The sequence below is a fragment of the Phocoena sinus genome, chromosome 2 (genome assembly GCF_008692025.1).
Source record: "Phocoena sinus isolate mPhoSin1 chromosome 2, mPhoSin1.pri, whole genome shotgun sequence".
Taxonomy (NCBI): domain Eukaryota; kingdom Metazoa; phylum Chordata; class Mammalia; order Artiodactyla; family Phocoenidae; genus Phocoena; species Phocoena sinus.
In genome coordinates, this window is record NC_045764.1 from 26,250,095 (window position 1) to 26,277,929 (window position 27,835).

The window sequence follows — 27,835 nt, forward strand, 5'->3', positions numbered from 1 at the left end:
TAGGAGGGGACTCGAACCCACTGTATTTTTTTTTTTTTTAAATAAATTTATTTAGTTTTGGTTGCGTTGGGCCAGTTGCTGCGAATGGGCTTTCTCTAGTTGTGGTGAGCGGGGGCTACTCTTTGTTGTGGTGCACGCGCTTTTCATTGCGGTGGCTTCTCTTGTTGTGGAGCACGGGCTCTAGGCACGCAGGCTTCAGTAGTTGTGGCGCTCGGGCTCAGTAGTTGTTGCTTGCAGGCTCCAGAGCGCAGGCTCAGTAGTTGTGGCACACGGGCTTAGCTGTTCTGCGGCATGTGGGATCTTCCCAGACCAGGGCTGGAACCCATGTCCCCTGCATTGGCAGGTGGATTCTTAGCCACTGCGCCACTGGGGAAGTCCTCTAACCCACTGTCTTTTGATTAAAACCGCTCATCTGGTGTCAGGACTTACTGAAGCTTAGGTTCTTTTGTCTTGTCGCAGATAGAATTCAGAGTGAGTCAAAGTGATAGGCAAAGGGTGAATTTATTAGCACAGGACACTTGTGAGTGATACAGGCTGGCAGGCAAGGGTGTGATGCCCGGAAAACAAAGAGGGCTACATTTTTATAACCAAAGAAAAAGTGGCGAGGGGAGAAGACCACTGTCTTCCTCATTCTTGAGCAGGTGTCAAGGTTTACATCATTAGTTCCTCCTTTGGCCCTATATGGTTTAACTGGGACTGTCATGGTGCTATTTAGATCATATGTATATTAACAAAAGGGTGGTGACATATACTAAAATATAGTAATTCACCGCAGGTTTCAGTATAATGTCCCCTTTCACCTATATTTCTGTCTTGGCTACATGCAGAAATGCTACTCTTCAAGGACTATTAACTTTCTGACTCTACCTAACAAGATTCAGACCCCATTGTATCTATTGTCTTGTGTTTTAACTATCAAGGTTTGTGGCTTGTGTGTGTCTGGTGCTTCAATGCACCTGGTGTTCCATCAAGGTAGTGTAGATTGTTGCTAGGGTACTGGATTCTTTTCCTGAGTGGTCATGAACTTACCACAGTCTCCCAAACTCCCGTTAAATTCCCTTTCTCTCCTTAATTCCCTAGTGGGATTTCTAAACTGACTATTTAATTACCCTATTCTATCCTTATCGATACCACAGTTTGACTCCTAGGCTGGTTTGCAGCAATCACCACGCTTACCCCTTACCAGGTCATACCTGTCTGTTAATAGGTCCAGTTTAGCCACGTTCATCTTAATCCTCATTGGTCACCCATGATTCAGGGAGACTGGAAGAGGTAGGAGGGAAGGAAGGAAAGATGGGGAGACAGAGAGAAAAGGAAGAGAGGAGGGAAGGGGGAAGAGGAAGAGGAAGCAGAGGAGACGGGTGTGGGGAGAGGGCTATGGAGGATGGGATCCTGGGATCTGCAAGACCTCTATTTATTACTGACTGCTCTAAACAGCTGCAGGAAACCCATCGAGGGTGTGCTCATTTTCTGTTACCTACCCTCTCACACCGCTGGTTCATTCTCCATCCTCTCCCATTTCATTTGTGGTCAGGGAAGCTGGTCTCCACCGACTGTGTTGCCCAGGCTCCCGTGCCGCCTGTTCCTGTTGAGTTGCTTTAGCCATGGAAGCAGGGGTAGGTGATGGGAAGGTGGAAAGAGGGAGTTGCCTGGGTATTTACTCCCTCCTGACCTCCGGCACCACGTTCCAGCACTGGCTTTGATCTCCCTAGAGATGCAGTTCCTCTGGCTCCGGAGTGTCCTGGGTGGCAGTGGCTTCCCACAGCTGCTGGTCCTTGGTCATGTTGCCACCTGCAGAAGGGGGCACTGGGGCCCCACCCAGAACCCCTTGGCAGCCGGGACACCACGCTCCCAGCTGCTGGGAATGGTGGCCGTGTTGTCTACCATTGCCCCCTTCTGGAGACAATGGTCCACAGCCTACAGGACCCCCGGCCCATGAGGTTCTACCTTTTACTCCCTCTTGGGGGCAGCTGGTGAGCAACAACTGACAGACAAAGGGTATAAACAGATCCTATTTCCACAAAGTGAGTCCCTCTATGGACTCTCTTCAGTAAAACACTTTGAGAACTCTGTCTACATCCTGAATTTATCTGTTTTGTTTGTTTGTTTGTTTGTTACATGCCTAGCTAGAGGACCAAGACTGCCTGACTATATGGTACATAGGTCACAAAAATCAATTATTTTCCAAGTAAAAGTAAATATTCTACTACCTTTGTTCAGAAACAAAACCCACTTTTTTTGTTTCATAAAATTTATTCTTTTCCATTGACATGATAGAAAAGTTGGCTGACTGTGAGATAATACATTGAAGAAGATGCATCAAATAAGGACATTATCTTCTTCTTTTTTTGATCAAAATTTACTGTAAAGTCCACTCTATACAGGGTAGTCAAGTGGAGAATTTGCAAAACTTTCTTAGTTAATATGTACACAATATCAACATTTTCATCAGACAACTGTGCAAAATGTAATTGGCCATGGGAGGAAAAGATGCTGAAACCTACATATCTTTCTTCAATTTAACAGCAGTGAGAAGTTCTTAGCACCTGATATAGGGCTCTAGTCATATCATAATCTTTCACATAATTTATCTTGTTTGATCTTCACATTGTCCCATGAGTAGACAGAGCATCAATCCATGGCAAGTATAACTTACTGATCCATCCTAAAGGACACTTAGGGGGCTTCTCACAGTGGCTCCACACACTCTGGGAGGGACAGACAGGTTAAATACCAGGCAAGTATTACATGGAAAAGAAAAATGCTTACGCTTGAAAATGACAAGTTCTCATTTATAAGTATCACAAACCCTAATCCAATATATTTCTGAATCATATATTATCAATATATGTATGGATTCATTTTTAAAGTGATTATCCCAGGCTTTTAAAGCATATTTAAGAATATGGTATAAAAAAAAGCCTGGACTAACTTTCAATATTTAATGATGAAATCTCATAAAAGAATGTGACAACCATTGAAGTATTAATGCTTGATTTCTGCATGCCTCATGGGTCAGAATCTGCCATCAGGAAATATGGTATAAGTTGGTTTGCTTTCAAACTGATTTTTTTTTTCTTGTTTTCTTTTCAGTCTATTTGGTTCCCTAACTACCTCTGTTGAGGCGGCTATTTTAATTTGGTTATGGCTAAGGCAAGACTGTGTTTATCACATTGCCCACATTTTTCCTTCAGACCAGCACATGTAGCTGAATTCTATGGGCGCTGCTGAAAGCATGTCTAAGAAAGGCATTTGGCTTCAATGTCTTTTACTGAATGTAAATAAATTGCTTGTGAGACTGGAGATCTGAAGACTTCATTATATCAAAACTGGCTCTGAGGAAATGCTGAATTTCATAAATAATAACAACAAAAAATCCCCTCAGATGTGTCAACTTCTAAAGAAAATTGGAATTTCGAATAACTTCAAAAGGAAGAAATGCTTTTACCAGCTGTAGAGTTAAAATGAAGATGTTAGTCACACTTTAGGCTCTTCATTAAAATAAAATCCTGACAAATGCAAAGTCATTTGTAAAAGTATGTGTGTGTGTGAAAACTGTACATATTCTACATACATACATCATATATAGTATATATACATACTATATACTGTGTACTGTGCATATATAAAACTGCATGTATATAAATACATATACATGCATTTAAAAAGTATAGTACTGTAAAAATACATGTACAAAGCTTATAAAGTATATAAGATATATACAAGCATATTAAAGTACATATATACTATGAAAGTACACGTATATTAATATTATTAAATCATATAATGTGTTAGCATTATATTAATACTACATACTAAGTATATAGACTATTATATTTTAAAATATATTCTATATTAATATATACTCTTTCAATATAAACTATAATATATACTAATATATTTTTAAAAAACTGGAAGAAACGTAGTTTCTTTCTATGTGTGTTCCTAGGTATGATGTCCATATTTTTCCTGGTCTATCTCATTAGCTGTGATCAGGATATTCCTTAATTCTAAGTGCACGTTTCTCAGTGTAGTCTGAGGGTCCGCAGCCCGGGAATCTCTGAGGAGGGCAGCAGGATTTTGTGATTTCATAAACATCAATCTCCCTGGAGATTCCTACTAGCAGCAGGTGGAAGATTACAGGATACTTACTGAAGGTGGACAGCAGGGGGCAGAGGTGTCCACAGTTCTCTGTTTTGGGCAGCTCTGCTTCCCTGGGGCCAGGAACTCTGATACTAAGAGTTTTCAGGTGAAGATTTCTTGTTTGTTCTCTTTCCAGCCTTGAAACAAGTAACTTTTTATCATTGTAAAGGTTATACAAATTCATTGAACAATATTTGGAAAATACGTGAGGTATAACAACAGAAACAAAACCAAAAATGACCCCTGAGATTTCCATCATCAAGGAATAAATATTCTGATAATATTTTGTCTTAGTTGCCTGTATACTTTTGTGTGTATATATATGCATATATACAAAATTATATTATAAAATGTATATAACACATGCAGTAATATATGGAATTATATTGTATATATTATGTTTATGGCATATTGTATCTATCATATTCATTCATACACAAACAGTTTTCAAAAATGCAGATTGTCTTGAAATATTCAATTATATTCTGTTTCTTTTCTCACTTAAATTATACTTTTTCTGAGTTTGGGTGGTGAACAGGTAAGGTTCATTACAAAATACACCAGGCTTAAGCACTCTACAAAAGGGATTCAATACTGTATTGACGGTGGGCTACATGAAGGAAAAAGAAGGTGTAACTTCCATTTTTTCCAGCACATCTAGGTCACAGAGACTTAGGCACGAGTTCATTACAAACCTGGGTTCTATTATATTTGTTGCAAAGAGACTTAACCAGCTCGAGAACATCAGAGTCTTAGCATATCCCATTGTCTATAAGCTCTGCCTTAGAAGTTTCTGTCTTGGATATTCTAGCTTTCTGAAGACGTGTTTTCTGCAGAATTTCCTTAGAATATTTTTCAACCTTTTTTGTTCTCTATTGGGTAACTTGGAAAGCTCAACTAATAATCTTTCAGACTGCCAAGGACTAACAGTCAGAAATTAGATCAGCTAAGTTTACTCTTTCTCTTAATAAATATTTTGTGAGGTCCTACTATAATCTGATTCGTGGACAAATGTTACACAAGGCAGACTCTGCCAACTTTCTAGCCTCTGCCTGAAATGCCACTCTTGGCAACAAAGTGATGTTTTTCTCCGTAACTTTTATGTACACTAAGAAAAACCTTATTTTGAGCATTACTGAGTCAAGCATACAAACCCTAGAGAATTTGCAGGCCTGGAATGAGGCTGGGAATGCAGTTGGTTCCAGGGTTATAGTTCAAAGTACCTGTCTTGTACTCCTGGGGCCCATTAATAGCTTTTAAGGCCTCCCCATAACCATCGGGCCAATTAATTTAATCAAAATCAACTTAATTCAGTTAACATCAGGTTCTGCCAGAGAATTTGTTAGGTACTCTTGTGGATTAAAAAAGATTAGCTTCTCGACAAGCCTCTTAGATAGGCTCATCCACTGGACGGCAGATGGCAGAATCAAGAAGAACTACAATCCTGCAGCATGTGGAACAAAAACCACATTCACAGAAAGATAGACAAGATGAAAAGGCAGAGGGCTATGTACCAGATGAAGGAACAAGATAAAACCCCAGAAAAACAGCTAAATGAAATGGAGGTAAGCAATCTTCCAGAAAAAGAATTCAGAATAATGATTGTGAAGATGATCCAGGACCTCGGAAAAAGAATGGAGGCAAATATCGAGAAAATGCAAGAAATGTTTAACAAAGATCTAGAAGAATTAAAGAACAAACAGAGATGAACAATACAATAACTGAAATGAAAAATACACTAGAAGGAATCAAGAGCAGAATAACTGAGGCAGAAGAATGGATAAGTGACCTGGAAGACAGAATGGTGGAATTCGCTGCTGCAGAACAGGATAAAGAAAAAAGAATGAAAAGAAATGAAGACAGCCTAAGAGACGTCTGGGACAACATTAAACGCAAAAATATTTGCATTATAGGGGTCCCAGAAGGAGAAAAGAGAGAGGAATGACCCGAGAAAATATTTGAAGAGATTATAGTCAAAAATTTCCCTAACATGGGAAAGGAAATAGCCACCCAAGTCAAGGAAGGGTGGAGAGTCCCAGGCAGGATAAACCCAAGGAGAAACACGCTGAGACAAATAGTAATCAGATTCACAAAAATTAAAGACAAAGAAAAATTATTGAAAGCCCCAAGGGAAAAATGACAAATAGCATACAAGGGAACTCCCATAAGGTTAACAGTTGATTTCTCAGCAGAAACTCTACAAGCCAGAAGGGAGTGTCATGATATACTTAAAGTGATGAAAGGGAAGAACCTACAACCAAGATTACTATACCCAGCATGGATCTCATTCAGATGCAATGGAGATATCAAAAGCTTTACAGACAAGCAAAAGCTAAGAGAATTCAGCACCACCAAACCAGCTCTACAACAAATGCTAAAAGAACTTCTCTAAGTGGGAAACACAAGAGAAGAAAAGGACCTACAAAAACAAACCCATAACAATTAAGAAAATGGTCATAGGGACGTACATATCAATAATTACCTTAAACGTGAATGGATTAAATGCTCCAACCAAAAGACACAGCCTTGCTGAATGGATACAAAAGCAAGATCCATATATACGCTGTCTACAGGAGATGCACTTCAGACCTAGGGACACATAGAGACTGAAAGTGAGGAGATGTAAAAAGATAATCCATGCAAATGGAAATCAAAAGAAAGCTGGAGTAGCAATACTCATAACAGATAAAATAGACGTTAAAATAAAGAATGTTACAAGAGACAAGGAAGGACACTACACAATGATCAAGGGATCAATCCAAGAAGAAGATATAACAGTTATGAATATATATGCACCCAACATAGGAGCACCTCAGTATATAAGGCAACTGCTAATAGCTCTAAAAGAGGAAATTGACAGTAACACAATAATAGTGGAGGACTTTAACACCTCAATTACACCAATGGAGAGATCATCCAAACAGAAAATTAATAAGGAAACACAAGCTTTAAATGACACAATAGACCAGATAGATTTAATTGATATTTATAGGACATTCCACCCCAAAACAGCAGATTACACTTTCTTTTCAAGTGAGCATGGAACGTTCTCCAGGATAGATCACATCTTGGGTCACAAATCAAGCCTCAGTAAATTTAAGAAAAATGAAATCATATCAAGCATCTTTGCTGACCACAACACTATGAGATTAGAAATCAATTACAGGGGAAAAAACGTAAAAAACACAAACATATGGAGGCTAAACAATACGTTACTAAATAACCAAGAGATCACAGAAGAAATCAAAGAGGAAATCAAAAAATACCCAGAGACAAATGACAATGAAAACATGACAATCCAAAACCTATGGGATGCAGGAAAAGCAGTTCTAAGAGGGAAGTTTAGAGCTATAAAAGCCTAGGTCAAGAAACAAGAAAAATCTCAAATAAACAATCTAATGCTACACCTAAAGGAACTAGAGAAAGAAGAAAAACAAAAGCCAAAGTTAGTAGAGGAAAGAAATCATAACGATCAGAGCAGAAATAAATGAAATAGAAACAAAGAAAACAATAGCAAAGATCAATAAAACTAAAAGCTGGTTTTTTTTTTTTTTTTTTTTTTTTTTTGTGCGTTACGTGGGCCTCTCACTGTTGTGGTCTCTCCCGTTGTGGAGCACAGGCTCTGGACGCGCATGCTCAGTGGCCATGGCTCACAAGCCCAGCCGCTCTGCGGCATGTGAGATCTTCCCGGACTGGGGCACGAACCTGTGTCCCCTGCATCGGTAGGCGGACTCTCAACCACTGTGCCACCAGGAAAGCCCAAAGCTGGTTCTTTGAGAGGATAAACCATTAGCCAGACTCATCAAGAAAAAGAGGGAGAGGAGTCAAATCAATAAAATTAGAAATGAAAGAGGAGAAGTTACAACAGACACCGCAGATATTCAAAGCATCCTAAGAGACCACTACAAGCAACTCTATGCCAATAAAATGGACCACCTGGAAGAAATGGACAAACTCTTAGAAAGGTATAACCTTCCAAGACTGAACCAGGAAGAAATAGAAAATATGAACAGAAAATATGAACATTCACAAGTAATGAAATTGAAACTGTGATTAAAAATCTTCCAACAAACAAAAGTCCAGGATCAGATGGCTTCACAGGTGTATTCTATCAAACATTTAGAGAAGAGCTAACACGCATCCTCTCGAAGTCTTCCAAAAAATTGCAGAGGAAGGAACACTCCCAAACTCATTCTATGAGGCCACCATCACCCTGATACTAAAACCAGACAAAGTTACTACAAAAAAAGAAAATTACAGAATAATATCACTGACGAATATAGATGCAAAAATCCTCAACAGCATACTAGCAAACAGAATCCAACAACACATTAAAAGGATCATACACCATGATCGAGTGGGATTTATCCCAGAGATGCAAGGATTCTTCAATATATGCAAATCAATCAATGTGATAAACCATATTAACAAAGTTAAGAATAAAAAGCATATAATCATCTCAACAGATGCAGAAAAAGCTTTTGACAAAATTCAACACCCATTTATGATAAAAACTCTCCAGAAAGTGGGCATAGAGGGAAGCTACCTCAAAATAATAAAGGCCATATATGACAAACCCACAGCAAACATCATTCTCAATGGTGAAAAACTGAAAGCATTTCCTCTAAGATCAGGAACAAGACAAGGATGTCCACTCTCACCACTATTATTCAAGATAGTTTTGGAAGTCCTAGTCATGGCAATCAGAGAAGAAAAAGAAATAAAAGGAATACAAATTGGAAAAGAAGAAGTAAAACTGTCACTGTTTGCAGATGACACGATACTATACATACAGAATCCTAAAGTTGCCACCAGAAAACTACTAGAGCTAATCAATGGATTTCGTAAAGTTGCAGGATACAAAATTAATGCACAGAAATCTCTTGCATTCCTATACACGAATGATGAAAAATCTGAAAGAGAAATTAAGGAAACACTCCCATTTACCGTTGCAACAAAAAAAATAAAATACCTAGGAATAAACCTACCTAAGGAGACAAAAGACCTCTATGCAGAAAACGATAAGACAGTGATGAAAGACATTGAAGATGATACCAACAGATGGAGAGATAGACAATGTTCTTGGATTGGAAGAATCAATATTTTGAAAATGACTATACTACCCAAAGCAATCTACAGATTCAATGCAATCCCTATCAAATTACCAATGGCATTTTTTTACAGAACTTGAACAAAATATCTTAAAATTTGTATGGAGGCACAAAAGACCCCAAATAGCCACAGCCATCTTGAGGGGAAAAAAGTGGAGCTGGAGGAATCAGACTCCCTGACTTCAGACTATATTACAAAGCTATGGTAATCAAGACAATATGGTACTGGCACAAAAACAGAAATATAGATCAATGGAACAGGATAGAAAGCCCAGAGATAAACCCACGCACATATGGACAACTAATGTACGACAAAGGAGGCAAGGATATACAATGGAGAAAATACAGTCTCTTCAATAAGTGGTGCTGGGAAAACTGGACAGCTATATGTAAAAGAATGAAATTAGAACACTCCCTAACACCATACACAAAAATAAACTCAAAATGGATTAGAGACCTAAATGTAAGACTGGGGACTGTGAAACTCTTAGAGGAAAACATAGAAAGAACACTGTTTGACATAAATCACAGCAAGATATTTTTTGATCCACCTCCTAGAGAAATGGAAATAGAAACAAAAATAAACAAATGGGACCTAATGGGACCTAAACAAAAATAAACAAAAATAAACAAATGGGAAACTTAAAAGCTTTTGCACAGCAAAGGAAACCATAAACAAGACGAAAAGATAACCCTCAGAATGGGAGAAATATTTGCAAATGAATCATTGGACAAAGGATGAATCTCCAAAATATATAAACAGCTCATGAAGCTGAATATTAAAAAAACAAACAGCCCAATCCAAAAATGGGCAGAAGACCTAAATAGACATTTCTCCAAAGAAGCCATACAGATGGCCACGAAGCACATGAAAAACTGCTCAACATCACTAATTATTAGAGAATGCAAATCAAAGCTACAATGAGGTATCACCTCACACCAATTAGAATGGGCATCATCAGAAAATCTACAAACAACAAATGCTGGAGAGGGTGTGGAGAAAAGGGAACCATCTTGCACTTTGGGGGGAATGTAAATTGGTACAGCTACTATGGAGAATGGTATGGAGGTTCCTTTAAGAACAAAGAATAGAATTACCATATGACCCAGCAATCTCACTACTGTGTATATACCCAGGGAAAACCATAATTCAAAAGGACACATGCACTCCAATGTTCATTGCAGCACTATTTACAATAGCCAGGTCTTGGAAGCAACCTAAATGACCATTGACAGATGAATGGATAAAGAAGATGTGGTACATATATACAATGGAATATTACTCAGCCATAAAAAGCAACGAAATTTGGTCATTTGTAGAGACGTGGATGCATCTAGAGACTGTCATACAGAGTGAACTAAGTCAGAAAGAGAAAAACAAATATCATATATTAACGCATATATGTGAACCTAGAAAATGCTACAGATGAACAGGTTTGCAGAGCAGATATTGAGACACAGAAATTGAGAAAAAACATATGGACACCAAGGGGGGAAAGTCGTGGGGGGTGTGGGTTGTGGTGTGATGAATTGGGAGATTGGGATTGGCATGTATACGCTGATGTGTATAAAAGGTATTAAAAAAAAAGAATTGCTTCTCATTCAATAAATGTTACTGGAAATCAGATATCCATGTGGAAAGGCAAATGATACTAAAAAAACTTTTATTTGGAACTACAAGTAAAAAGCAAAATGTTAAAACTGTAGAAGAAAAGTAAAGCTGTCTATGTCCACAAGGGAGAAAAAAATTACTTAAACCAAATATTTAAGGAAAAAAATCATGAATACAATCAATTTATCTATCAATAAACAAAAATTAATATATTAGATATTTGATCAAATGTTACAAAATAACAAACAAGCCACAGATGGGAAGAATAAATAGATTGTGCAAATAATCTATAAAATATTAGCAATCAAACTATTTAAAGCTCTCCTATATCTCTAAGAAAAAGACCAAAAAATGGAAAAAAATTTGAAGGATAAGAAGAGCTATTCACAAAAGGTAAATTTTTATCTGTCAATAAAGTGATGCAGAAGGGTTAAAATAGTGAAAAAAATGGAAATCAACTGAATGTTCATTGGCAGAAGAGGTGAGTATAGTTTTCAATAATTATAAACTATATTATCCTTAGGTTTTTGTATTTCCTGAAATTGTTTATTGAAGTAGTCTTGATCTTGCCAACAATTTAAACAGAGCCACTAAGAGGGTCTGGTGTTATTCATTTAAGTTAAAATGTATGTGCCAATGGAGAGAAGTGGATTTAGTATAATTTTGTTTACATTTTCTCAGAGCAATATATTTTAAGAGCAAAAAAACTGAAATAAAGGAACTAAATTTATACAAAAGAAAATGGCTGTTTGTGCTAAATAGCCTGATGTGCCTGAAATATTAGGTATCTTCAGCTGAGGCAGGAGCGATCTAAATGGAAATAAAGTTGCTTTCTAATTATACATTTGTGTTGGAGTGAAAGCTAATCTTAGAGAAGAGTGGAGAGTTCCTGGAGTATTAAGATCTGAAGAAACATAATTTCCAGGACAAAAATATGAGCCAGAATAAAGGGGCCAGATGAAATTAATGTCCCAGCTTGGGAGTTAAGCAAGGTGGTCAAATTTAGAGACTATAAGGAAGGTAATTAGGGAAGAAGGTGCACACTGCTGAGTGCAGAAGAAAAAAAGAAAAAAAAAAAAAATCCAGTCACCTAAGGATGGCACTGTCTTCCAAAAATACGGATCTGATCTCATTTCCACTTAATAGCTTTTTTTTTTTTTTTTTTGCGGTACGCGGGTCTCTCACTGCTGTGGCCTCTCCCGTTGCGGAGCACAGGCTCCAGATGCGCAGGCTCAGCGGCCATGGCTCACGGGCCCAGCCGCTCCGCGGCACGCGGGATCCTCCCGGACCGGGGCACGAACCCGTGTCCCCTGCATCGGCAGGCGGACTCCCAACCACTGCGCCACCAGGGAAGCCCCACACTTAATAGCTTTTGATATCTCCCAATTGTCTATAGTTTTGGTTTCATACTCCTTCTGGAGCAAATTTGGTAGGATTGAAAAGCTATCGCTGTAATTCCAAAGCTTTTGCATAGATCATTCATAAGACTCTGCCCCTTACTTCCTCTTTGAACACTTCTTGTGCTCTTCCAGGCATCCATTGAGTAGAGTGGGCAAAAAGATGATGTTATCAATGGCTCTAAGATTCCATTTAAACTTAAAATAAGTCCTTGCAATTAAAGTGTAGGTAAGTCCTTTAATACCTTAAAATTCAAGTAGAAGGTTCAGACCCTGGATCCTGGATCCTGTGGCTGCCTCAGTGTTGTGCAGAGCCTAAAACCTCAGGGTGGGGTCCGAGGTATCACACAGTGACGACAGATGGAATTCCTCATCTTTTAATTATTGGTTGTGAAGCAAATTGGTGGCTAAAAGGAGTCTTGTATGATTTTACAATGCCATTCTCTCTATGAGCTACCATCATAGCTTCACAGAATTTCTAGTGGTGTTAATGAAACACCGTTATTTCTCAGTTATCTAGCTGCAATTTTCTTTCTTGTTTTCTTTATTTACTTTTTATTAATGAAGTACCCTTCACCTTCAATTTTAGGTCCACAGTTTTACATAGTTCCTAAAACGAAATTAGTAAATAAAAACTGATGAGAGCAATACTTTTATTTCTTCCCGGCAAACTCCACTATATAGGGAGTAGTCAGCCTCCTTTGTATCACAAAGACCGAGCTCAGAGCTTCATATTTTACTGGTATGAGAGACCCTCAGTCTGTGGTGCCCCGCAGATTATTTTGTTTCCCAATCTGCATCATTATGGAAACAGAAGACTAGACAACAGAAGTTAGGAGGATAGATTCTGGGCATATAAAGTAGTGAAAGCTGGCTGACTATGGAGAACAGTATGGAGGTTCCTTAAAAACTAAAAATAGAGCTACCACATGATCCAGCAATCCCACTCCTGGACATGTATCAAAACAAAACAAAACAAAACAAAACAACAAAACCCAAAAACACTAATTTGAAAAGACACATGCACTGCAGCATTCATAGCAGCACTATTTATAGCAGCCAAGATATGGAAGCAACCTAAGTCCATCAACAGATGAATGGATAAAGAAGACGTGGAATATATATACAATGGAATATTACTCAGCCATCAAAATAGTGAAATAATGCCATTTGCAGCAACATGAATGGACCTAGACATTATCAGACTAAGTGAAGTAAGTCAGAGAGAGAAAGACAAGTATCATATGATATCACTAATATGTGGAATCTAAAAAAAAATGCTACAAATGAGCTTATATACAAAACAGAAATAAACTCACAGACACAGAAAACAAACTTATGGTTACCAAAAGGGAAGAGGGAGGAGGGATAAATTAGGAGTTTGGGACTGACAGATACACACTACCTTAACATATACACATCACTATATATAAAATAGATAAACAAAAAGGACCTATTGTATAACACAGGGAAGTATATTCAATATCTTATAATAACATATAATGGGAAAGATCCTATGATACTCTAATGGTAGACAAACCCACATAATGTACAACACCAAGAGTGAACCCTAAGGTAAACAAGGGGACTTTGGGTGATAACGATTGTGTCAATGTAGGTTCATCCTCGGTGAAAAGAAACTATTCTGGTGAGTTATATTGATAATGGGGGAAGCTATGTTTACTGGAACACCCAAAGCACTGCATTACATTCTCAATCCTAAAAGAATGCCAATGTTAACATCACATAAGAAGTTACACTCAGTTTTCCCAGTTAATCTGGATTTTTTTTGAAAGTTGTTATTTTTTGAGTTGTTTTAGGTTCACAGAAATAGTAGTTTCACTGTCCTAAAAATCCTCTTTGGATAGATATTCATCCTTCCTTCCCCCTCAACCCCTGGCATACACTGATCTTTTCACTGTCTCTGTAGTTTTGCCTTTTCCTGAATGTCACAGAGTTAGAATCATACAGTCTGTAGCCTTTTCAGATTGGCTTCTTTCACTTAGCAATAGGCATTTAAGGTTCCTCCCTGTCTTTCATGGCTTGATAGTTCATTTCTTTTTATCAGTGAATAATATTCCATTGTCTGGATGTGCCACAGTTTATCCATTCACCTACTGAAGGACATCTTGGTTGTTTCCAAGTTTTGGAAATGATGAATAAGCTGCTATAAACCTTCATGTGCAGGTTTTTGAATTAACATATGTTTTCAATCCCTTTGAGTAAATACTGAGGAGCAATCACTCCAGTTTTAATCAAGGAACCACAGAGGTCCTGGGAAATCAGAGGGAAAAAAAATGGAAAATAAAATGAAAACATAAGCTGAAATGGAGCTCTTGAATTGTGCAGTATATTCAGAATATTAGAAAGTAGAAGAGAATGGTGATTCCAGAGAGCTTCTCACCCATGAAATGAATATTTTGTGAACAGGGTTGATCTTCCTCTATCTATTGAGTCAGAATCGGGATTAGTCACACACTTCAGGGTGACAGACTTGCCAAAACACCCTCTGATTAGCCAAGGAGTGCATAGCCTTGCAAAGCAAATTCAAAATATTAAAACAAACATCTTTCCAGAATGCACTATCTTTCCACTGATGAACTTTCTGCCTTCTGTTTTCACCTAAAGCATTACGCCTGAGATGGAAAATAGACATTGCATGTGCAGCCTTATCATTTTCATGTCAGGGGACTGATTACAGTCATAGAGAGGTCTATAATGTGTCATGCTTCCTAGCATAAAAGCCACATTTCTCCTAAAATCATTTAATATTTCATTCCTAGAATACTCATTGATGTCAACAGTCTGAATCCTTTTTACTTTTTGTGGTATTAATATAAGAAAGAAAAAGAAAACATCAATATCCATAATAATCCCACAGATGTCACTTAAAATCAAGTACCAGATAATAGCGCCTGGCAGCCACCATGAAGGCTCAGTATTTTTATGATTCAGACAACATCGCAATCAGGTTAAACAAATAGTATTTTTTATTAAATGTCACTCAATCCCAGGGCTGCTTATTCATTTGTGTTCCGCTCAAATGACTCAAAGATGGTGGTTACACTCAAAAGACAGCTTGAGTGGGAACCTAAGAATTCTATCAGTCAGTCTTACTCTGGAAGTAAAAGAATTAAAAAAAAGGTCCGGGTTGGGGGTAGGAAGAAAATGGTCTGATGAGATAGAAGATAGAAACTCTGTTGTGCATTTAAGTAAAACAAATACTTTCTAAGGCCTAAAATTATTTGGCAAAGAAATTTATGAGTCCCACATGGCTCTTTCATTTCAAAATCCATGCATTTTCTAACTATTATATATAGAATGGATAAACAACAAGGTTCTACAGTAAAGCACAGGGAACTATATTCAATATCTTGTGATAAACCATAATGGAAAAGAATATGAAAAAGAATATATATATAATGTATGTATAACTGAATCACTTTGCTGTACAGCAGAAATTAACACAACATTGTGATTAAATCAACTATTACTTCAATAAAACTTACAAAAAAAAGAATGTATGCATTTTCTGCATGAAGAACAAATACAGGCAGACCTTTTATTTGTTTTGCAGATATTGCATTTTTACAAATTGAAGGTTGGAGGCAACCCTGCATCCAGCAAATCTATAGCACCATTTTTTTCCAAGAGCATCTGCTCCCTTTGTGGGGCTCTGTGTCACATTTCGGTAATTCCAGCAATATTTCAAAAGTTTTCTTTATTATCATGTTTGCTATGATCATCTGTGATCGGTGATCTTTGATGTTTTGTAATTGTTTGGGGGGGCCATGAACCACGCTCATAAAAGATGGTGAACTTGATGGATTGTTGAAGTGAGTACAAGTGGCTTAGAATATTTCCATAAAACTTGGTGCAATATTCTGGACTGCAGTGGTCCTCTGATAGTCCTTGAGTAAGCTGTACCTTTCCAGTCTGGTCGTCGACATTTTAAGTTTAGACATTATGTTCTCTGAAATCTTCCCTGATCCACAAACCATGCCTCCTCTATCAACCACCAGCATACGGTATTATATGTATCAGTATTACAGTATTATCAGTATGCATCAGTATTTCCTACAGGAATATAGTGATCAATTTGTTTGTCTCCATTGCTGGACTGTACACTCCTGGTTTGGCATCCAGTGGTGCTCAGTAAATATACCTTGAGTGAGTGAATAGGTGTACACAGTAGCATGAAATCAATTGAATTTTGTTGTTGTCTTCAACGCTAAGGATGTAGATAATACAGTTAAAACTACAGACGGCTAACCTGTAAACCATGACTCATATGAACTAGTATCTCCATTCCTAAATACCCATTTGTATTCCTGCTGATGTTTCCAAAGTAAATAAAGATCAGGCTCCAGGGAAATCCCATTCCTTAAAACAATGGCACAAGAACACACGTGCATTTCCATTTAAGCAAGAGACTTCCAGAAGTAAAAATAAGTTGTGTATGTTCGATTATGAAATCTGGGAAAAAAGTCTGTTGTACCAGGGCCCACACTTTAGTTTGAAAGTGTTTAATGAATATGAATATTAATGTCATCATTTTGGAATCACATGTATTTTTTTAACGTTTTCATTTTGTTCCATTTTGACAGTTTCATTGTGTTGGCAACCCTGGGCAGTTGTATACATTCACTGAAATTTGAATCAAAACTATGGTATGTTACCTAAAACACCCTACTAAATTTACCTTCCAGGATGGATAAATCATGATAATTTTTATATTAGGTGCTCAAACCTCCAATAATGAATTTCTAATCTACATCCTAATTTCTAGTATTATTTTTATGTTACTTCTACATGTCTTTCTCCAGACATCAAATGTTTCAAAATTATTATTAGCTGTCATAAGCAAAATTGTGGTCATTTGTGATAAAATATCCAACTACTTTACATTATTTCATTTAACATAACACAAATTGCTAGCAGTATTCAGTGGAAGATATTTATATATATATTTACATGGCTTAAATTGCTGGGCGTGCAGTAGGGAAATTTTAAATTAACATAGTTGTGGCATAATTTCCCTGAGTCATAGATACCAATGAAGGGGTACAGAGAAGTGCTCTGTGTTTATAGATCAATGAACAATTATGGGATTTTTCTTCCTAATAAAGATTCAGTTTGTGTCTGTTTTTGTTTTTTTTTTTAAAGTTTGACCAAGTATTCGTGGTAAGGATAGGTATCTGTAGTTCTGAATTTCTGTATTTGAAATACATGTAGTACCTCCATCAGATTTGTTGTACGGGATCCAAATTTGGAAAATTCTTTATAAATTTTTAAATGATCATGAGTGGTTCCAGATCTTCCGTGGGCCTGATTTCTGGCTGACTGTCCTTCTTGGGGCTCAGATAGGAGGCAGGATGCCCACTGTCACTCACCCCCACCCAGAACCCCTACCACCATATGTCCACTCACAGCCTTGCTTTCAGAACAGCTGCCTGGGTCAGTTCTTTTGACTGAGATATATCAGAACTGGAATGTTTGAAAATGGATGGAAAATATTTCATCATACCAGTCTTAAATGGTCATGATTCTACTGCTTAAGAAATTCCAGGAATCAACCTTGGTTGAACCAAAATACCATGAGGTGTCCATGTGATGACATTTATGTGCGAGATAGTGTTCTCATTTTCAAACAACTCTTCACCTCTGCTGTGCTGCATTCAAAACATGTCAGCCAACTCTTTGATCATCTTTCCATCAAGAGATGGAATCTAATTCCTTTCTTCTTGAATATGGTCTTAGGGATGAAAAGAAGGAGATTGAGATGATACTGAGTGATTTCTGAAACTAGCTCCTAGAGGACAGTCATCTCTCTCTCTCTCTCTTTCTCTCTCTCTCTCTCTCTCTCTCTCTCTCTCTCTCTATCTCTTTCTGTCTCTCAGGATTCTTGCTCTTGGAATGTGGCCACCATTCACTGAGGGAGCCCCAACCATGTGGAGTGATCAAGGGTAGCATTAATATTGTCTCTAGTAGTAATTTTAATACGATATATTTTGTCCTGACAATAAAATATAAGTGGGGCGTGTGTGCTTCCTTTCTGGGTAAAACCATGAAAAACCCATGCTTCTCTCTTCCTATAGCAGACGGGGGTACAGCTGGGGAGATGCTGGTTGGTGGTACTTCCACCCGTCTGGGTTCCTGAGAAGTAAGAAACCAACACACATGCGAGGACTTGGCTCTTTAATCCTTAATTATGAGACGTTTAAAGGAAATGCATGAAAATGTGTAGGAATGTCTGAAAAAAAGAAATGCAGAGTCAGAATAAAAAATCTAGAGCTTTTCTTCCTGCTGGTGTCATCTGGTCACACCCTTCTTATTCTCTGAGACAACAACCTTGTATGTTTGCTGGAAAAAATGCTGGCACTGAAAGCCAGCGAGATTGAGTTTTCTTCATAAGCAAATTTTTCTTTTTATATCTTATTTTCATTTTTAAGTCTATACAGAGGATACCTTCCATGTTAGACAGGTTTTCCATCTTTTGGTTCATCTAAGATGAGGATAAAAAAAAAAATTGAAACATTGGAATGTCTTTCCGTTGCCAGGAATGGAATACATTAACATTTAAAATTAGCTAATTCTATTGATTGGCCTGCTGGAGGACATTGTTTAAATTGTTTTCCTTCTACCTCTGACATGTGGGCAAGTGGGAAGCAAACCAAACCTGGAGGGGAATGCGACACTCTTTGTGTTTAGGATGGAAGAAAGAGTGGGCAGAGCCAGTGTTGCCTTTTTTCTTTTATTCCAATTTCTTCTTTTTCTTTGTTCTTCCCTTTTTGTCTTTGCTAAGAAATGGGTTATTCTAAATTCCTCCTTCCCCCATCTTGCACGTAGCATACGATCAGTCAGCAGAGTGCAGTTCATTTGCCCTCAAACAGCATCCCTGCCAGGAGAATCCAGACAAGCTTTGAGTTGCTTCTAATTTCTATGGACTCACTTTTAGCTCCAGGAAGACTGATGACAAAAGAACTATTTCTGGTTTGCCTCTAGGAAAGAAACACACCCACAGCCTGTTATTTCTGTAATCCTGCTGTTTGAGAGAAAGCACTCACAAGCCATTCTTTATCAAATAGCACTGAATTCTCTTTTGCTCTATGGTTTGTTCACTAGACTATCCACTTGGCTGAGGTGCATCACATCAAGGTGAACTAGCTCTACTGGTTCTCTCACCCAGCAAAGGGGACCCAGCGTGCATTGCTCCTTCTGTCACACCCCAGATTATGCATCTTAAATATTAAAAGAAAAATCTTTAAGTGTTGAACAAGGATGTCGTTTTAGTACCTCAACATGGGAGGTAATTTGGAAACGTTATCCCTCTATTCTTCTTAATCTCTGCTCCCACAAATATAAAGCATCCTAGCATATTCAAATTAAGGTTTGGCTAATGTCACCAAGTAGAGAACCCCCCCTATGATGCCAGAGTAGTAAGGTTCTCATAATCTCTCCCTGTGTATCCATAAATCAACTGTGTGCACTTAATAGAAGTGGTGGGCACAGCCTATGTCAGCTATTAATGAAGAATATTCAAGAAAGAGAATGCATGGGTATAGTAACCTGGCAAGAAAACATAAACTTGTGAGAACAGAGCGAACTTATATGAAATCTCAAGCACTGTATTCTACAGGATGATGTGTGAGAGGCACATGGGGACATAATTAAGATAATTTGGAGAATAATTTATGTCAATGCTGAGAACAGAAATTTTAAGAATCCGTAAGGCTTTAATACTTGGATGACTAATAGAATGTTGTGCCTTCAAATTAAAAAAAAAAAGATCTAATGGCAAGAGATTTAGGAAAGATACAGTATGGGTAAAGAAATGGCTATGTTATATTAGGAAGAGTAAACTGGTGATAGGGACTACTAAGTGTTCAAAATATTTAATAGTGTAATGGAGAAGAGGGTGAAGGTTAGCAGATATCTTTGTGTGTGTTTTCTATAGGAGACTGTGTTAAGAAGAATATAAAGATTAAAGAGGATGGATCAAAAAGTTTAAGAAAACATATCTGTTCTAGCCCAACAATGGAATTAGGAAGCCTTGGCAAGTAGTGAGCACTCATGGTGTTCAAGTTCAAAGTTAATAGTCCTTGAAGGGTGTGGGGAGAATTCTTGCTTAGGGTGGGAAGCCTGTATCATTCTTTTTTTTTTTTTTTTTTTAACATCTTTATTGGAGTATAGTTGCTTTACAATGGTGTGTTAGTTTCTGCTGTATAACAAAGTGAATCAGCTATATGTATACATATATCACCACATCCCTTCCCTCTTGTGTCTCCCTCCCACCCTCCCTATCCCACCCCTCTAGTTGGTCACAAAGTACCCAGCTGATCTTCTTGGGTTATGCAGCTGCTTCCCACTAGCTATCTATTTTACATTGAGTAGTGCATATATGTCTACGCCACTCTCTCACTTCGTCCCAGCTTACCCTTCCCCTCCTTGTGTCAAGTCCATTCTCTATGTCTGCGTCTTTATTCCTGTCTTGCCCCTAGGTTCTTCAGAACCTTTTTTTTTTTTTAGATTCCATATATATGTGTTAGCATATGGTATTTGTTTTTCTCTTTCTGACTTACTTCACTCTGTATGACAGACTCTAGGTCCATCCACCTCACTATAAATAGCTCAATTTCGTTTCTTTTTATGGCTGAGTAATATTCCATTGTATATATGTGCCACATCTTCTTTATCCATTCATCTGTTGATGGACACTTAGGTTGGAAAGCTTGTATCATTCTTAATTCCTCCCAGTACATCTTTCCAGTCACTCAACACCCACATCCAATCTATGACTAGGTCCTGTTAATTCTATATATTTGTATATTAAATTAATACTTATTATGTGCTGCATACAAAGTAAGGTACTTGGATGATATTGGTGAAAAGCACAGAGATGTTTCCCGTTCTTGTGGGACTTATGCCCTAGTGGTCCCTGTTAGATGTTACAGCCCTGTAAGCCTTCATTGTCTTCACCTGGGCAAAATTTTGTTTAGTTGTCCCTCATAAAATTAGTTTTCAGATTGACTTAATAATTATGACAGCTTGTGTACTAATTTGCTTTATTCAACTCTTTGAAAGCAGGATTGTATGTTATTGACTCCTAAACATCCAAGGCTTAACTAGGTTTTCCCATATGGTAGGCTCTCCTATTTAATTCTGCCAATGTTTACGAAAATTAGAACACATGAATCAATGCTAAAAGTTTAATGTGATGTGTGTGGGTTTATGTGGAATTCTACTTAATTTAACTTATTTGTATTAGCTAAATAATTTATCTTGCTTTAATGAGGACTTATCTTGCCAGTTTTGTCAAGGTCCATTGGGGTTCTGTTACCAACTGGGATGCACGTTCTATACCTATAATCTGTTTGTTATCCTAAATAGCACATCCTTAATATTATATAATTACTTTCATTACCCCAACACTGGTCTGGCCAGATTATATCATTCTTCACTTTAGTAGAATCAAACAGATTACATGTGGTTGGACAAAAAGTGGGGTCACATTTTGAGTATTAGTTTTTCAGAGCATGTGAAGCACCTACTTTTTGTGGCTTAATATTGAGCCAAATTTGATCTCAGAAATTTAAATGATACTAACAGCAAAGCACATAAACTTTAGATACATTTGAGTTTCACTGCATTACCAATTCTACTCTCATAACCATTTCAGCAAAAATTGGTAAAAATGTCTAGAAATAGACTATACAAAAAATGAAAGCAAATTCATGTTTGTCATGTGGTGAACTTATAATCCAAAGTTCCTGTCTATAATTTCCTGTGCTGTTAGTTCATTGATCTCAACAGGATTATTGTCAGTGAAATGATAACAGTGTAAAAAATAGAATTTCCCACCGAGACAAAGATATCTCATTGAATTACCGAAAGGTGGTATCTACCCTGAAGTTTATTGTAAATATACATGCCCGTTGGGTTTTTTTCTCCCTTTCTCTGTAAGCCCTGTTTTACACGGGGTCATATATCTGAAGCCCTGAAGCAATCAGTATTACGAGCACAGGTTCAAGTGCATTAGAAACTCAGAACCTACCATAATGTGTGCACACAACAGAGATTTAATGAATAGGTATACACACATCCCATTCTATATTTATAAAGACACATTGTTTGCCCCTTTTGTGTGACTTCAATCCTTTATAAACTGGTTTACCCAAGGAGAATCTGTGTTTGCTCTTTAAATTATTCTGTCCTTAGCATTTATATTTATTTAAAAAATACTTGTGTTTTGTAAAGCAGTTTTAGGTTTACAGTAAAAATTAAGAGGAAGGTGCAGAGATTTCCCACTTACCTCTGCCCCCCGCCCAACAGAGCCTCCCCATTACCAACATCCCCCGCCAGATAGTACATTTGTTACAACTGATGAACATACATGGACACGTCATCATCACCCAGAGTCCATAGTTTACCTGACGGCTCACTCTTGGTGTTGTACAGTCTATGGGTTGGACAAATGTATAATGATATATAGTCACCATTATGGTATCAATATTTTAAAGAGTATTTTCTTTGGCCTAAAAATCTTCTGTGCTCTGCGTATTCATCTTTCCTTACTTTAGCCCTTGGCAACCACCAGTTTTTTTCCTGTCTCCATAGTTTTGCCTTTTCCAGAATGTCATAGAGTTGGAACCATGCAGGATGTATGTAGCCTTTTCAGATTGGCTTCTTTCACTTAACAGTATGCAGTTAGATTTCCTCCATGTCTTTTCATGGCTTGATAGCTCATTTCTTTTTAACACTGAATAATAATCCATTGTCTGGATAGACCACAATTTATTTATCCATTACCTACTGAAGGACATCTTGGTTGCTTCTAACTTCAGGAAATTACAAATAAAATTGCTATAAATATTTGTGTGCAGATTTTTGTGTAGACATAAGTGCTCAAATCCCTTGGGTCAAACAGTTTTAGAGCTGCCCCCTTCCTTTCTGAAGTCAGTTTTGACTTGTTCTCATTTATTTAAGGTACACCAAGTACTTCCAAGGCATTCCATTTTTCCTTGTTAGTCAAGTTTCTTCATGTTTCCTGCCAGCAGAGAACTCTAATACGACAGGCCCTATAGCTGGGCCAGAACCAACCAGCATGATTTACAGAGAGTTCTGTAAAACAACTAATTCCAGTTGTGCAATTCCAAGCTCAGAGCTTTGCTTGGACAACACTGCATCAGCGTGGGAGTGAGAAAGTCAGTTCTTATCTGCTCTTATGGTAGCAACTCTGTGCACTGTTTTTGCATCTGGTGCAATTCTCCTGTTTTATGATTGTTCATCAGTGACTTACAACTGGCCTTGGTAACTTGCTCCCTGACACATACCGATACTACATGCCTACGTGAAGAACTAATGGCCTCAGACTTGATATAAATTTTACATCATATATGGATTTGAAGGGAGAAAGTTGCTCTTCCTTAAGATGCAATGTGTTATTTGCTTACTCAGACATTGTCAGTATGTATAACTGTGTGATTTCGGGTGGTGATTTTGGGGTCTAGAAGCTTAAACCTCCGTTCTAGTAAATACTGATTATTCTACCTGCTGTCCCTGCCGACTCTGCTGCCTTCTGTATCCTTTAAATGAGAAGCCCTGATTGTTTTCTCCAAGTGCTTTCCATACCTGAGTTTCAGTCGGCCTGAGTCAATTGGTAATGTATCAGTCCTGTGGTTGAGAGCTCATATACTTGATGTTTGTATATTGCTCTAATTCATTTTTCATAATTTTATGTTAATAATATTTCCTACTTTTGAACATAGTAGGTCTGCTTATTGGAAAGAAATAATCCAAATATTTAAATGTGAAAAAGATGCTCTTCCCATGTTTGTTCTCATTGTTGATTTGTTTATTTTTGTTTTTCAGTAGAGTTGGTTTCCTAGAAGACTGGATTCTAAATATAGCTTTTTCCATGGCCTTGTGACCTTTAATATTCAAGCTCAGATAGCTATCGTTTAAATAGATACCAAAAAATCAGTTGTGTTAACCTTGCTGAGTTATTGTGGAAATTGAATGATACATGGAAGCAGATTTAGACTAGCATAGTCCAAATCTTTTCATTGTATGGATATAAAATTGCGGCCCAGGATAGTGTGATTAAATTACCAGGATTTGTGTAACACTAATTAAAAGCCTTGTAAAGGATATAACCTATTTTCTAAATGTAATGAGCCAAAACAAGCAAACAAACAAAAAGACTCCCTAAAAACTGGAATGTGATATAAAAAAGGGAGAAAATACTTCTTCTCCTTATTTCCAGGAATTGTTTTGTTCCCAATTTGATGTATAGGATGAATGAAGGCTAAAAGTAAGCTATGATTCATTTGAGGTGCCCAAACCGTGAATTTACTCTGACAGAACTATACAAACTGGAAGAAAACCTTTCAGAGCACTGCTTATATCTGCCATCACTCATTTTTTTCTTCTCTATAAAATAATAGCATCTTTTGAAGTTCAAAATAGTGATAAAGGAAAGGGATTTCTGGGTAAACTGGGAGTTTTTACATTTGTTTTTATCTTCATTTCCTCCTGGGAGGGAAAATATGAAATAGATAAATTGTCCTAATGTGTTTGACCTCTATTAAGAGGCGTTTTTGCATTTATTTTGAAGAGAATTAGAGATCGATGCTTAGAAAAGTAAGGGACATTTGTTCATATTTTAGTTTCTTCCCTTCAGCAGATATTGATCAAGCTTCTGCCCAGGGCCCTGTTCTCAATGCTGGAGGATGCAGCATTGAGACAAAGGTGGGGGTGAGGGCAAGGATGTGGCTGGTGTATGAGGAACAGCAAGGAAGCAGAGGCTGGGAAAGAAGGACAAAGGGGAAGTGTGTAGGATGAAGTGGGAAAGGAGGTCGGGAGGGTTAATAGATGGGCAGGGTGGGACTCAGGAATTCAGTCATTGAAGGGCTTGACTTTTACGCTGATGGAGAAGGAAGTATTTTCATGGCTTTGAGCAGACTTATATGCCAACAAGATCACACTGGTGCTGTTCTGAGAATGGAATCTAGGGGACAAGGGCAGATGCAGTGTGACAGGGTAAGGAGGATTATTTGTGAAGTGTAGGCAGGACTGTGTGTGTCTTGGGTACAGGTGGAGCACGGAGTGTGGTGAGATGAGGCTGCTCTGGGCACATCCTGATGGCACACCTGGTAGGTCTTGCACTTGGCTTGGATATTGGATAAAGAACGAGTTAAAGGAGAATTCAAGGGTTTTGCCTGAGCAACAGGAAGGATGGAGTTCCCGTTTATGAATATGGAAAATTTTGTTCAAGGAGGCATTTTGGGGCCTGAGCTGGGGCCATGGGAGGTGGTGAAAAATCAGGAGTTTTGTTTTGGGCATGGTCATGCTAAGTGTTTTATTGGACATATGTCCAAGTAGAGATATAGACAGTCCAATATACAAGTTAGGGGTCCAGGAGAGGTGTCCAGGCTAAATGCAACATGGTGTCGTTGGCATGTACATAACACTTAAAGCCACACATACCTGTTGCTTAGGAGGGGTAAGTGTAGGCAGACGACAGGCCCAGGGGACTGAGCTCCACATTGCCCAGACATTTAGCAGGTGGAGAGACAAGAAGTAAGCAGAAGGAAATGAAAGCAGCAGCCAGGAGGTCCAGGAAAAATGAGGCTTGTGTGGTGTTGTGAAACCAAATGACAGTGGTTTCCATAAGGGCAAGTGACCAACTGCCAAGTGCAGTTGTAAAAGGAAGATAAGAAATGTCTACAGGATTTTCATCACCTGGGGGAAGGCTCATCTGAGTAAGCTCAAGAGCAAGTGGGAAGACAGTAAGTATATATATATATATATATATTATATATATATATAATATATATATGTATATATACTTCTTTTGAGGAGATTTTCTGAAGAGAGGAGCAAGAGAAGTGGAATGATGGCAGTGAAGTGAGTTCAGGAGGGGTTTGTATACTTGTTTATTTATTTTTTCACGTTGCTTATATACTGATGGGAATGATCTAGTAAGAAGAAAGGAGGAAAAGGATGACTTTTTTAAAAAGTTTCTGCTCTTAATGAGTTCCATAATTCGTTTTCTACAAGTTAATTTTAACTTTATAGGACTGTGAAGTTTTGACAAAGTTACGTGTCCACAGACAGTGGGGTGACCCTGAGGTAGGTGTTTGCGAAACTGCTCCAGCTTGATATTAAAGGTTCTGCAATCATTTCACACCATATTTCAAATCTGGGAAATAATTTTTCTGAACAGCAATATTTTGGGGCATGATTTAGTGCACACTTTTAAGAGTTGGCCTTCTAAGAGCACAGAGAGTCCAATGGTCAGGAGAAGAAGAGCCGACCGGGGTGGACTTGATGCTGGTCTGGGCGAATTTATTAACTTCTCTTGCAAAGGGAAGACAGGCCATCAGCAGGGCAGTGGAAGTAGGAAAATAGTAGTTACTCAACGCATGACAAACAAGTATGTAGCACAATATTTGGCTCAGTTGTAAGCAACGCCTATAGTGGTAAAATATAAGCAATGCATGTTGATTTGAAGAAAATAGATATTTAACAATATCGGAAGAGTGACAAAAAGAAGGATGCTTACCGAGTGGGCTTTGCAGGAGTGGACTTCTAATATTTCATAATAGGAAGTCGAGGCTAATATCTACAATTGATGAGCCAAGTAATAGTAGTATGAAATATGATTTAGAAATAGGGAAACGCCAGAAAAAACTGAATCGGGATTGGCACGGGGGAGGGGCTGATTTTCATAATGAGACTTATCATAGGTTGTGGATTTTTAAAATTTGACATTAAAATAGGAAAATGGAGGAACAGGGCTGTAGAGAATGATGGATAAAGCTCTACATGTGGGGTTTCTTTCATGTAACACTCTTGCCCCAGTTTATTAGCCTACAGAGGTATTGTATTAAGAAATTGTCAATATACCACATTCTCAGTAAATGATGCTAAGTATTATTCCTTAAATTGCAGATAATTAGCTACATTTAAAAATTTATCATTAAACATCTACCAAATTATTTAAATTAAGTCAACTATTATTAGAGAGGGCTTTCTGGAATAGAAGGGCCAACTATATTCTGTGTTTTGTTTTGTTTTACAAAACAAACACTGCTTATAATCAAGTCTGGTACACTGATGGATTCTGCTTGTTTACATTTTATTTAAGATTCTTTTTCAAAAATATTCATAAGCGAAATCAATGTGAGCTTTTTTCAGTACAATTTTTGTGAAGTTTTCAGATCAATGTTTCACCTGATTTATGAAAATGATTGGGAATTTTCTTTCTTTTTCCATGATCTGGCATAGACCCACATTCGGGAAGCTAAGTACTTCCATAAATACAATGTAACTGTGGTTTTAAGGGGACTGGACTCAAATCATTGGGCTGAATCAATGTCGGCTCCCTTTTCCTTTGTCCTCAGGCTTAAAAGCAAAGATCCCAAAGCCTCAGTGTCCACTTATAGAATCCCACATGGCTGCAGGTTAGAGATGAGTCTTAGTACTTGAGCAGACTCCCCCTCCTGCGGGGCTGGTGGCCCTCAACTCTCTGTAGATGACAAACAGGCAACATGAGGATGTCAAATTCC